Below are 14,525 nucleotides of genomic sequence, written 5' to 3' on the forward strand. Positions count from 1 at the left end.
GCTTCTAAGGACACCGCCTGTGGAGGATTAAGAACAGAGTCTATCATTTTAAAAAGCACCCGTGGGTTATGCTGATTAAGAACAATAATATTAGCCAAGTACTCTTGTTTAGCAAGTTTTACAGTGCCCTGGTAAAAATGCCAACAATTCTTCAAGATTTGTAGTGAGATTTGCAGTTTGTCCCTCCTCCACCTGCGTTCAGCTTTCCTACAGGCCCTCCGAGCTGCCCGGGTTCTCTCATTGAACCAGGGCTCAGGTTTAGGACGGGGCTTTAGTGTCTTTAGAGGAGCCACAGAATCCAGGATGCTGGTGCAGGAGGAACTGAACCAGGAACTCAGCTCAAGAACATCAGCAGCAGAGGGAGGGACAACGAGCTGGTTAAAAGCAGAGGAAAACCGACCAGCAGTGGAAGAGTTAAAAATCCTGCGACGCTGAGGAGGGGCGGTAGATTTAACAGCAGTGCGTGCTCATCATAAACAGTATACATAAAAAAAAATTATCAGCTGCCTTAATAAGTTTAGATGCCGAAAAGGCATTTGATAGAGTCAATTGGGAATTTCTATATTTAACATTGGAGAAATTTGGATTCAATGAAAAGTCAATTAAGTGTATCAGTGCTCTCTACTGCAAACCAACAGGTAGAATCAAAATTAACGGATCCCTCACAAATAGATTCAGTCTCGGACGGGGGACTAGACAGGGCTGTTGCCTTAGCCCTGTACTCTTTGCCCTTTATATTGAACCATTAGCCCAAATGGTGAGGCAAGACACAAGGATAACAGGATTAGACATCGGTGGACAGGAACATATTATAGGCCTGTTCGCGGATGACGTTATGATCTATTTATCAGATCCAGTCAAATCATTTGGTAATTTGATGAAGATTTTTGATAGATTTGGTCAAAGCTCAGGATACAAAATAAATATAAATAAAACTCAGACACTCATGTTTAATTGCGTTGCAAATCAAGGTTTAAAGGAATGGAAGATAAAATGGGATGCCAAATCACTTGAGTACCTGGGGGTGAATATACCTAAAGACCCAGGAAAACTTTATCAGAATAACTATGAACGTATAAATATCAATATCAGAAAAGACATAGAAAGATGGTCCACATACACTCTAGGATTAAGTGAAAGAATACATGTTATAAAAATGAATATACTACCACGCCTCCTTTACCTCTTTCTAGCTTTACCAGTAGAGATCCCACAATCCCAATTCCAAAAATGGGATAAACTTATATCAAGATTTATATGGGAAGGAAAACGACCAAGAATACGATACCACACTTTACAACTACCCAATATTAAGGGGGGAAGAGCCTTACCTAATCTAAAAGAATACTTTAGAGCTGCCCAAATACATCGTTTAGTATACTGGTGTAATACAGAGTATGTTGCCCGATGGAAAGATATAGAACTTTTTACACCCAAATTCCCAATTCAAACATGTATGGGGGAAAACGGGGTCCCAGCCACTGCTAAAGAGCATTTAGATCTAAATTCAATAACATTATTTACTCTTGAGAACTGGTATTATGTTATAAAACAATTAAAATTAGGTAAAGAAATCAGATTGTTGAAATGGACAGCATATGAAGACAAATTTAGACCTGCACAATTTGATCACAGATTTAAACAATGGGCTGACAAGGGTATTACGGCCATGTGCACAATGATAAAGAAAGGTGAAATGAAAGAATTTCAGGAACTTAAGGACACATATGGTCTAATAAATCAGGACCTATTCAGATATATGCAAATGCAAGACTACTATGAAAAGGAAATCAAAACAGAGGAACACAAAGTACACCCAATAATTAAGACATTTATACAGGCCTACAGTGAAAATATTCCCAAGATTATATCAGTTCTATATAAGCACCTTATGGAATCAAAAATGGGTTCAACTCTATATGTCAAAGCAAAATGGGAAAAGGATTTGAGAGAGAAAATCTCAGAGGAGAAGTGGGATGATATGTGGAAAGTTCACCAAACCACTACGCAGTCACTAAAATGGCGAGAATTTGCCTGGAAAAATCAAATAAGATATTTTACAACACCACAAATCAAGGGCAAACTAATTAAAACTCAGCAACTCTGCTGGAGAACTTGCAGGGATGAGGACTCAAATCAGACACATATTTTTTGGGAATGTGAGAAAATAAAGCCCTTCTGGGACACCATCCACTCTGCTATATGTGAAACACTCAGGTATAAGATACCCCAAACCTGTCTTGTGACGTATCTGGGTTACTTAGAGGGAACAGTACATAAAACGGACCAAAACCTAGTAAAAGTTCTTCTTGTGGCAGCAAAGAAAGCCATAACTAAGAACTGGCAGAAGGCTGAAGCCCCAACACACAAACAATGGATGTATATTGTGGAAGAAATCCAAACAATGGAGAGACTTACATACAAACTAAGAATGAAGGAAGAAAGATTTCTGAAGGACTGGGAAAAATGGTTTTTGTACAAAACAAGAAAAGGTTATGACATATTGTTAACTCTGTGATCAATATCCTGGTTAGGAGGAAAATTTCAACCTGACAACTTTACGTACCTTCTTGTACTAATTTTTCATTTTCTTTGGATTTTTGTTCAATATATGCTGTTTCACTGCTTCTAACTTTGTTCCTGTGTTTAAAAACAATAAAAAGATATTTGCAAAAAAAAAATTGTAGGTCAATCTTTTCTTTGAATTATTATTTAATTATTTTCTATTTTGTTTATGTTTTGTTTTTAGATTTCCTCTTTTTTAATGCACATTTGATTGAAAAATAACATCACCGACTCATCTGTTCACACACAACAAGCAGGAGTAGTCAAACTTACCATTTTAGTTAGGACCGTAAACTTGGCGGAGGCGGCGCCTCTCCTCCTCGTTCCGCGCCAATGGTAGCAGCCTCCCCAGAATAAACTGACGACAGAATAAAAAACAATATTTGACTTCACAAGGAAAAACTTCAGACAATCTGCGTGTATAAAATTGTTTAAATAAGAAAATGACGTGAAATTTTAAACGTTGGGCCTACACAAAGCATTTCTACATAGGTCAGTGTAATAGACGGGAAAAGTTTAATGAGGAAAACTCTAAAAAGGCTAAAATGTGTCTGTTTTCATTTGAAATCAATTTTAAAAGAGTATTTGTAACTATAAATTGTGCTTCTTTGAAAAAAAATCGTGGAGAAATGAGGTGTGTCGTATGTGAGAAAGATGTGTTTTAGAGCAAACACTTTCAACTCACCTGATTGTCGCTGGCGATTCTGCGGTCCCGCCTCGCGCGATTCACATCGGCGTGCCAGACCAGGGGCCTGGGCCCACGGCTGGGGGTTCCTCGGGTGGGGGGTTATCTTCCTGGGGGTGGGGTGGGGTGGGGGTGGGGGGGGGGTTTATCTTCCTGGGGGGGTGGGGGTGGTGGTGGGGGATTTTGATTTTCCATTTCTTTCTGTTATTCTGCAAAAATACATGAAACGGTTAACGTTGAAGTACCTACAAGCTGAGTGGTTAGCTTACATTTTATTGTACAATGGGCAAAGAAAAAAAACACTGAAAGCATATTTATCTAACAAACAATGTATCTAACTATAGTTTGTTTCCACACACAACAAATTGTAATATCAAGACAAATGTCTCACCTTGACGGGGTTCTCTTCTGTGATTTGCGTCCGTTAGTTTGAAAAGAAAACAAATATATTGTTAGCATTGTCGTTATTAATTGTAACTATGGATGTCACATCCAGCAAAATTATATCTATTGTAACGATCCGGCCGGACCGTCACTTTAGTGGGGTAGCGAAAGCCAACTGATCATTTGGATGGCTTCGTTGGAGAGCTGTCCGTGCCCCATACACCGCACGACCCCGGACAGTCTCAAGCAGAATAAACAGGAGGAGAGACAATGTTAGCTTTTAAGCAACAAGCCGTAAGCAGTAATACCCCCCAACACAAAATCCTCCGGTGGGCGGCCGTGTCGCGCACTCAAGAATGCACGCAGCTTGTAATGGAAATGAATACAATGGAAATGAATAATTAGAACGCAGCAAATTTGTCGTATTTTCTCGCAAGACACAAACTTATGTAGAATGAGGACGTGTGTTTCTGAAACAGCGCACGTGTGCGTGTTTAAGTAGAGTGCGCACGTGCCGCGTGCTTCTCTGAGACAGTGACAGCCGCGGGCGCGCGCAGGCGGGTGCGACGAGGAGAGAAGAAGAGTGATAAAAGGTTTCCCATATAGAAACTATGGAAGCGATTATGTAGCATATATAAAACGCAAAGTCAAAACCAGAAATGCTTTTTAATTTTCAAAATGAAGCTGCATTTTTTGACTCAAAAATAAAATGAAAAAGCAATCCACCAAAATGCTTTTTCATTTCTTTCCTCAACACAGCTTATTCTGTCACTTAATTAAAATGAAAATGAAAATGGTATTTGACATTTCATTTTCAAGACGGTCTCTGGTAAATGTGTAGCATAATTCATTTAGAAATGTCTAATTTGACAATTAAAATGGATTAACAGAAATGCTTTTTCATTTTCAAAATGAAGCTGCATTTTTTGACTCAAAATTAAAAAGAAAAAGCAATATTTCAAAAATGCTTTATCATTTCCTTCCTCAATACAGCTTATTCTGTCACTTAATTAAAATGATAATGAAAATGGTATTTGACATTTCATTTTAAAAAAGGTCCATGGTAAATGTGTACCAAAATTCATTTAGAAATGTCTAATTTGACAGTTAAAATGGACCTCATTTTGATGACCTCATCACCGCGGTGATGCGGTTATCGTCACAGCTCTAGATCTAACATAACTTTTTTAAGCAAAAAATGACAAATGTTTCTATTCAAAAAAATGAAAAATGTTTCTATTTGTACATAAACTCAATTAAAAAGGTGTTCAAATCAGAAATATACATTTCTAATTATTACTGAAATGTCCACATGCAAATTTGTTTTTTAAAAATGAGACAAAAATGTGTTTTTTTGAGTAAATAATAGGAATTCATTGATTTGAAAAGCCTAGTTTGTCTATTTTTTTCAAATGTGTAATAATTACTGGTGATGGTTTTCTCATGCGTTTATTAATAAACTTACCATTTTAGTTAGGACCGTAAATTCGCAGGAGGCGACGCCTCTCCTCCTCGTTCCGCGCCAATGGTAGCAGCCTCCTCAGAAGAAACTGACGACAGAATAAAAAACAATATTTGACTTCACAAGGAAAAACTTCAGACAATCTGCGTGTATAAAATAGTTTAAATAAGAAAATGACGTGAAATTTTAAACGTTGGGCCTACACAAAGCATTTCTACATAGGTCAGTGTAATAGACGGGAAAAGTTTAATGAGGAAAACTCTAAAAAGGCTAAAATGTGTCTGTTTTCATTTGAAATCAATTTTAAAAGAGTATTTGTAACTATAAATTGTGCTTCTTTGAAAAAAAATCGTGGAGAAATGAGGTGTGTCGTATGTGAGAAAGATGTGTTTTAGAGCAAACACTTTCAACTCACCTGATTGTCGCTGGCGATTCTGCGGTCCCGCCTCGCGCGATTCACATCGGCGTGCCAGACCAGGGGCCTGGGCCCACGGCTGGGGGAAGGTTGGGGGTTCCTTGGGTGGGGGGTTATCTTCCTGGGGTGGTGGGGGTGGTGGTGGGGGATTTTGATTTTCCATTTCTTTCTGTTATTCTGCAAAAATACATGAAACGGTTAACGTTGAAGTACCTACAAGCTGAGTGGTTAGCTTACGTTTTATTGTACAATGGGCAAAGAAAAAAAACACTGAAAGCATATTTATCTAACAAACAATGTATCTAACTATAGTTTGTTTCCACACACAACAAATTGTAATATCAAGACAAATGTCTCACCTTGACGGGGTTCTCTTCTGTGATTTGCGTCCGTTAGTTTGAAAAGAAAACAAATAGATTGTTAGCATTGTCGTACAGCAGTTTTCAAACAGCTCCAAGTCATCCTGAGCTGAACCTGTCTGGTGTCAAACTTGTAATGCAGTCTGACGTCAAGGAACCACCAATATACAGAGGTGATGGGAGTGACAAATGCTCAGTTTATGAGTGGGTTCAGATGGTAGAGCTTTTTCTGTCTAAGAACGAATTTCCAGTTCAACAACAGAAAACTGAAGTTTTAACTAAGTTGTTGGGAAAAGCTAGAGATATAGTGACAGTGACTTTACGTAATCTTCCATTGACTGACGACTCTCAAACACCTGCTGTTATATTCGACTTATTAAAGCAGCACTTTGGTGAGCTAGCCTACTCTGCTATGCCCATGGCTGACTTTTATGACACCAAGCCACTCCCCACCGAAAGTGTGATGGACTACTGGATCAGGCTGAACAAGAAAATCTATCATTTACTTAAATAAAATGTTGATTTCTTTAAATGAGCTAATATCACAAAGGAGAACAAAAATTGTAGGTCAATCTTTTCTTTGAATTATTATTTAATTATTATTATTATAATATTTGTAACTATAAATTGTGCTTCTTTGAAAACAAATCGTGGAGAAATGAGGTGTGAGAAAGGTATGTGAGAAAGATGTGTTTTAGAGCAAACACTTTCAACTCACCTGATTGTCGCTGGCGATTCTGCGGTCCCGCCTCGCGCGATTCACATCGGCGTGCCAGACCAGGGGCCTGGGCCCACGGCTGGGGGCAGGTTGGGGGTTCCTTGGGTGGGGTGGGGGTGGGGGGGTTATCTTCCTGTGGGGGTGGGGGGGGGGGGGGGATTTTGATTTTCCATTTCTTTCTGTTATTCTGCAAAAATACATTAAACGGTTAACGTTGAGGTACCTACAAGCTGAGTGGTTAGCTTACATTTTATTGTACAATGGGCAAAGAAAAAAAACACTGAAAACTCACCTGATTTTCCCAAGCGACTCTGCGGGCTTCCTTCGCTCTGGCATTCGCTGTATGCCAGACCAGGGGCCTGGGCCCACGGCTGGGGGCAGGTTGGGGGTTCCTTGGAGGGGGTGGGGGTGGGGGGTTATCTTCCTGGGGGGGTGGGGGTGGTGGTGGGGGATTTTGATTTTCCATTTCTTTCCGTTATTCTGCAAAAATACATTAAACGGTTAACGTTGAAGTACCTACAAGCTGAGTGGTGGCTTACATTTTATTGTACAATGGGCAAAGAAAAAAAACACTAAAAGCATATTTATCTAACAAACAATGTCTCTAACTATAGTTACTTTCCACACACAACAAATTGTAATAATAAAACAAGTACCTCACCTGGCTTGAGCGTTTTCTTCTGTGATTTGCGTCCGTTAGTTTGAAAAGAAAACAAATCTATTGTTAGCATAGCATTGTCGTTATTAATTGTAACTATGGATGTCACATCCAGCAAAATTATATCTATTGTAACGATCCGGCCGGACCGTCACTTTAGTGGGGTAGCGAAAGCCAACTGCTCATTGGGATGGCTTCGTTGGAGAGCTGTCCGTGCCCCATACACCGCACGACCCCGGACAGTCTCAAGCAGAATAAACAGGAGGAGAGACAATGTTAGCTTTTAAGCAACAAGCCGTAAGCAGTAATCCCCCCCCCCCCCCCCCCCCCCCAACACAAAATCCTCCGGCGGGCGGCCGTGTCGCGCACTCAAGAGTGCACGCAGCTTGTAATGGAAATGAATACAATGGAAATGAATAATTAAAACGCAGCAAATTTGTCGTATTTCCTCGCAAGACACAAACTTATGTAGAATGAGGACATGTGTGGGTTCCTTGGGTGGGGTGGGGGTGGGGGGTTATCTTCCTGGGGGGGTGGTGGTGGTGGTGGGGGATTTTGATTTTCTATTTCTTTCTGTTATTCTGCAAAAATACATTAAACGGTTAACGTTGAAGTACCTACAAGCTGAGTGGTTAGCTTACATTTTATTGTACAATGGGCAAAGAAAAAAAACACTGAAAGCATATTTATCTCACCTTATTTGTCTCACCTTGACGGGGTTCTCTTCTGTGATTTGCGTCCGTTAGTTTGAAAAGAAAACAAATCTATTGTTAGCATAGCATTGTCGTTATTAATTGTAACTATGGATGTCACATCCAGCAAAATTATATCTATCTATATTTATTAGGGGTGTAACAATAAGCTAAAAATCTCAATAATTTGGTTGGATTCAGAGTTCGGTTCCATACGGTTCGGTCGGTACGGGCCACGGCTGTTAACAAATCTGCTTCATATAGAAGTTACTATTTGTGAACCATAAATCTTAACTATTTCTATTTTCCATCTAACAATCTAAGCATAGTTTCCACATACAAAAAATTGTAATCAATGAAACAGAAAAATATAGCTCACCAACTGTATGCCTGGGATGTCAGTCTGACTCTGAATCGTTTTTTCAGCAACTGTATCTGAAAGATTACAACTACAGTGGTAACATTTTAAATAGTTTAGTTGAAAATTATTACGGAAAACTAACTCAACTTTTATTAAATCTTTTAAAAAGAAACAGCTGCCACAATTATCACAAAATGCATGTGAGATTACAGAATATAGAGTTTCTCCTTTTTCAATTTTTGAAAACTGGTGTCCCGCAGGATTTTTGTATTTTGATAAAGTGTGCCTTGTCTCAAAAAAGTTCGAAAAACACCATACATACATACATACATACATACATACGTAACAAGTGTTAAGTTTATTAGTTTAATTCCACCAATTCCATGGTAAACTGCCGTTTTCATACATTTGCACCAGAGTATTTATCTGTCTGAGGGTGCTTGAACTCACCACGAGCACGCTAGCAGGTGCTAATGAACATGCGCACTTAGACTGCTGGGAGCCGTGGCTGAGGTAAGACGTGAATCGCCGAGTGTCCACCCTTATTAGTTTTATTTCTTTGTAAATTGTTCGTTAGTGTGTTACACTCATAACTCACAAAGTTGGGAATCGTGTGGTGTCAATTTTACGTAATTTGTGTTGTTTTATTTATTTTTTTGCTGCTCTATATCAGCAGATCTGTACTGCTTCGCGTGAACTAGTTGAGGTTCGCGCCATTTTTCTTTGATGTTTAAATTAACTTTGCTTTCTTTTTGTTCATTTTTCAATTGTTTAAGGGGGAAAAAAAATCACACAGAAGAAACTCCAGACAGCATTCTGAATTTGTATTTTCTGTTAACCAGTTACAGATTAAAAGAGTTTGACTCGGCATCAAAGTGTGGTCTCTCATTCGCCTGAACACAACGCAGAGCGGAAAACTCCACCAGTTACTATGAGGTGCCGTGTAGGACATTATTCAGAATTAGCATTCATAGACACATATGAAATCTCTCACACACACTAGTGAAATGCTTGTATACATACAACTGAAAATATATTCATTCACATACACATGTGAAATCTCTCACATACACATGTGAAAATGCTCTCACATACAATACTGAAAATGCTCTCACATACACTACTAAAAATGCTCTCACACACACTACTGAAAATGCTCTCACATACACTACTGAAAATGCTCTCACACACACTACTGAAAATGCTCTCACACACACTACTGAAAATGCTCTCACACACACTTCTGAAAATGCTCTCACACACACTACTGAAAATGCTCTAACATTCACTACTAAAAATGCTCTCAAACACACTACTGAAAATGCTCTCACACACACTACTGAAAATGCTCTCACACACACTACTGAAAATGCTCTCACACACACTACTGAAAATGCTCTCACACACATTACTGAAAATGCTCTCACACACACTACTGAAAATGCTCTCACATACACTACTAAAAATGCTCTCACACACACTACTGAAAATGCTCTCACACACACTACTGAAAATGCTCTCACACACACTACTGAAAATGCTCTCACACACACTACTGAAAATGCTCTCACACACAGTACTGAAAATTTCGATAGAAACGGAAGGCATTTCAGTAGAAACGGAAGTTGGTTGATTATCGCGAGATTTAACGGCAGTCAAAAGCGTTGCTATGGTGATGTGTATCGGCAGCCTGCACTAGAAATTTCCCAGAAGTGTCTACGAAAAACCAGTGTGGATCGATGTAGAGGGCTGCATTGGGATTGCCAAAATATCGCGTGATTGGGCGGTTCGAATTGTGCTGCGGGCGGGAGCGGGCGGCAGAAAAAAACCCCCGCGGGAATCATCATGAATCATGAATATATATTAGCGGACCACGTTAGGCTTTGCGGCTTTTGGAGTCTTATGTACTGAAGCTCCGTGAAAGCACCAAGTAGAGACGCCTAATGGCCACTGTCATCTAACCTGTTGTTGGGGGTGTGCAACGCCCCGCCTCTTAGAAATTGTGTTCTTTAAAGCCTGATACCGCGGTCGCGTGTGGGCGGAGCTACCAGCTAGAGGTTATGGTCTGATCGCTGCATGGAGCGATGTGTGCATCAATGCATGGTAGACACTGAGAATAGGGAGATCAGGTTTATTATTTTGAAGAGTTCTACTTGGTAATCATGTTTCCATGTTTGAGTTCATAAAATCATCCCAGGGAAAGTCTCTGCTTCAACTCCCGCAGGGAAAGCTGCGTCTGAATCTGACGCCGTGTTTTCATCTCTCTGACAGGGTTTGAAGCCAAAGCCCCTCCCCCGCCTCTTTACCTGCTTCTCCTCTCTACCTCTTCACCTGTTCACATCCTCTGCAGCTGAGAGTTATTTTTCCCCGCGCTCCCAGTGTATTTCACAGAGAGCACGCACGATAGTTGGGGCAGCAGAAGGATGAAAGAGCTGTGACTCTATCTGGCAACACTGCGCTGGATGAGGAAGGAAGGAGCAGGTTTCCTGGCAGGGACATGATGTCAATTGATAAAGCAGAAAAGAACCTCAAACGAGCTTCATCGTGAGACACGCATGGTGTTCAGATCTGCGTGCCGATGCCCAACTGAGGCCAGAACAGCAAAAACGGGAAATGGCTGAAGCTAAAAAAAAAAAAAGTATTTTTCCATCAGGAAAAAAATAATTCATAGATTTTCAGCTCTGTTGAACCATTACAACGTTTTTTTTTACTTTGACCTGCATCTTTACCAGCTGGTTTAGCGCGCTTCAGGCCGTCTTTCTGCGCGCTGACACACGCACACTTTTAACCGAACAGGATTTGTGAAAATATATTTAATAATTAAGTTGCACATTACACAAAGGAGGAATGCATGAAAAGATGAGGCTGGAGGAGGAACATGAATCTCTTTAATAATATCAATACCAATACCTGTTTTTTTTTCCTGCACAAAATGATCTCACGAAAAACGGTTGAATTATTGCCATGAACACGGACAGATCTATATTCAAAGCCATTTTTAGTAAGGTGTGAGAAAACTACAGAAGAAAATGCCTCCTCGCAAGAGCCAGTTAATCGTTCAGCGGCATAAAAACAAAAAATAAATATTGCCATGAATAAATAACTTGGGGCTTTATTTATGAACAAATACATTAAATCAACACCAAAGTGTTTGTAATTTAATTATTTATAAATCAGCCACGTTTTCCATGATCAGAACAGAGCAGTCTTTGTAAAATGTCCATATTTATTGTGTTTTTACTCTGACAAATAGGTGTCATTCTCTGCGTTAAATTGGAGTAGTTCGCCTCCAGACCAGGTGGTGGCGGTAATGCGCCAATTTGTTTTCGTGTCAAGCACCTTATGAACAACACCCGAAAGAAAAAAGTAGTAAGCATGGGTGTCCAAATTGCTTTTAAAATTCAGAGAACTATATAGAGAACTATATAGTGCTGCACTATATAGGGTTCTTGTAATTAGGGATTAGGGCAGGAATTCGGACACAGGTTCGTTTCCACTGAAATGCCTTCCGTCGACCAACTTCGTTTCTAATAAAGTTTAAAAAAAACTGTCTCTACTGAAATGCCTTCCGTCGTTTCTATTGAAAATTTCAGTAGTATGTGTGTGAGTATTTTGGTAGTGTGTGTGAGAGCATTTTCAGTAGTGTATGTTAGAGCATTTTCAGTAGTGTGTGTGAGAGCATTTTCACATGTGTATGTGAGAGCATTTTCGATAGTGTGTGTGAGAGCATTTTCACATCTGTGTGTGAGAGCATTTTCGATAGTGTGTGTGAGAGCATTTTCAGTAGTGTGTGTGAGAGCATTTTCAGTAGTGTGTGTGAGAGCATTTTCAGTAGTGTATGTGAGAGCATTTTCAGTAGTGTGTGTGAGAGCATTTTCACATGTGTATGTGAGAGATTTCACACGTGTATGTGAATGAATATATTTTCAGTTGTATGTATACAAGCATTTCACTAGTGTGTGTGAGAGATTTCATATGTGTTTATGAATGCTAATTCTGAATAATGTCTTACACGGCACCTAATAAGTTACATTGGTGCCGTGACCTCTTGGATTCCAGAAGCATCGACGTCATCTCGATCACCGGGAAGATCATCTCATCACTGCTTTTCAAGTTTGTTTGGTTTGGAGTGTTAATATTTAGGACTTAGTGATTTAATTAGGTCGAGTTGAGCATTTTTTTCGAATTCTGTAGTGTCTGATATTTTTTCAGTCCTGTTTTATTTTGGTTTCTCGCCATGTTTACGACACATAATCCAGACGTTGATGAATGTGTGTCTGATGGGGCGGTTAATTCGAATGTGGGTTTTGGGAGGGGATGGTTTAAAGATGTTACTGAGACTCCCCAGGTAGGAGCGTTAACAACGCCGAGGTTGAGCTCTACTCGTGTAAACCCCCCCTTACATGTTACAAACTCACAAGACACAGAGCTGAGCTCAGAATTTTAATATCTGACCTGGCTAATCAGATTGGTCAGTCTATTGCTGCTCAGATTCAAAACAATGTTGGGAGTTCTCCTTCACAGTCCCACAGCAGTTTTCAAACAGCTCCAAGTCATCCTGAGCTGAACCTGTCTGGTGTCAAACTTGTAATGCAGTCTGACGTTAAGGAACCACCAATATACAGAGGTGATGGGAGTGACAAATGCTCAGTTTATGAGTGGGTTCAGATGGTAGAGCTTTTTCTGTCTAAGAAAGAATTTCCAGTTCAACAACAGAAAACTGAAGTTTTAACTAAGTTGTTGGGAAAAGCTAGAGATGTAGTGACAGTGACTTTACGTAATCTTCCATTGACTGACGACTCTCAAACACCTGCTGTTATATTCGACTTATTAAAGCAGCACTTTGGTGAGCTAGCCTACTCTGCTATGCCCATGGCTGACTTTTATGACACCAAGCCACTCCCCACCGAAAGTGTGATGGACTACTGGATCAGGCTGAACAAGAAAATCTATCATTTTTTGACTTAAATAAAATGTGGATTTCTTTAAATGAGCTAATAATATCATAAAAGACAACAAAAATTGTAGGTCAATCTTTTCTTTGAATTATTATTTAATTATTTTCTATTTTGTTTATGTTTTGTTTTTAGATTTCCTCTTTTTTAATGCACATTTGATTGAAAAATAACATCACCGACTCATCTGTTCACACACAACAAGCAGGAGTAGTCAAACTTACCATTTTAGTTAGGACCGTAAACTTGGCGGAGGCGGCGCCTCTCCTCCTCGTTCCGCGCCAATGGTAGCAGCCTCCCCAGAATAAACTGACGACAGAATAAAAAACAATATTTGACTTCACAAGGAAAAACTTCAGACAATCTGCGTGTATAAAATTGTTTAAATAAGAAAATGACGTGAAATTTTAAACGTTGGGCCTACACAAAGCATTTCTACATAGGTCAGTGTAATAGACGGGAAAAGTTTAATGAGGAAAACTCTAAAAAGGCTAAAATGTGTCTGTTTTCATTTGAAATCAATTTTAAAAGAGTATTTGTAACTATAAATTGTGCTTCTTTGAAAAAAAATCGTGGAGAAATGAGGTGTGTCGTATGTGAGAAAGATGTGTTTTAGAGCAAACACTTTCAACTCACCTGATTGTCGCTGGCGATTCTGCGGTCCCGCCTCGCGCGATTCACATCGGCGTGCCAGACCAGGGGCCTGGGCCCACGGCTGGGGGCAGGTTGGGGGTTCCTTGGGTGGGGTGGGGGTGGGGGGTTATCTTCCTGGGGGTGGGGTGGGGGTGGGGGGGTTATCTTCCTGGGGGGGTGGGGGTGGTGGTGGGGGATTTTGATTTTCCATTTCTTTCTGTTATTCTGCAAAAATACATTAAACGGTTAACGTTGAAGTACCTACAAGCTGAGTGGTGGCTTACATTTTATTGTACAATGGGCAAAGAAAAAAAACACTAAAAGCATATTTATCTAACAAACAATGTCTCTAACTATAGTTACTTTCCACACACAACAAATTGTAATAATAAAACAAGTACCTCACCTGGCTTGAGCGTTTTCTTCTGTGATTTGCGTCCGTTAGTTTGAAAAGAAAACAAATCTATTGTTAGCATAGCATTGTCGTTATTAATTGTAACTATGTATGTCACATCCAGCAAAATTATATCTATATTTATTAGGGGTGTAACAATAAGCTAAAAATCTCAATTTGGTTGGATTCACTTCAGAGTTCGGTTCCATACGGTTCGGTCGGTACGGGCCACGGCTGTTAACAA

General features: G+C 39.7%; 2 long non-coding RNA genes across 2 annotated transcripts; both read right to left on the reverse strand.

Moving 5' to 3' along the window:
• Nucleotides 1-2,840: 2,840 nt before the first annotated feature.
• On the reverse strand, nt 2,841-3,459 carry LOC144990299 (uncharacterized). Its single transcript, XR_013654300.1, has 2 exons — nt 3,251-3,459; nt 2,841-2,923 (listed from the first exon to the last, which is right to left on the reverse strand). It is a non-coding gene; the product is annotated as an uncharacterized LOC144990299 (long non-coding RNA).
• A 3,427-nt stretch (nt 3,460-6,886) lies between these two features.
• LOC110013927 (uncharacterized) lies at nt 6,887-13,995 on the reverse strand. Its single transcript, XR_013654301.1, has 6 exons — nt 13,891-13,995; nt 13,479-13,563; nt 8,318-8,373; nt 7,942-7,972; nt 7,250-7,268; nt 6,887-7,068 (listed from the first exon to the last, which is right to left on the reverse strand). It is a non-coding gene; the product is annotated as an uncharacterized LOC110013927 (long non-coding RNA).
• Between the last annotated feature and the right edge of the window lie 530 nt (nt 13,996-14,525).

The sequence above is a fragment of the Oryzias latipes genome, assembly GCF_053564925.1.
Source record: "Oryzias latipes strain Hd-rR chromosome 1 unlocalized genomic scaffold, Olatipes_Hd-rR_3.1 chr1_Y".
Classification (NCBI taxonomy): Eukaryota; Metazoa; Chordata; class Actinopteri; order Beloniformes; family Adrianichthyidae; genus Oryzias; species Oryzias latipes.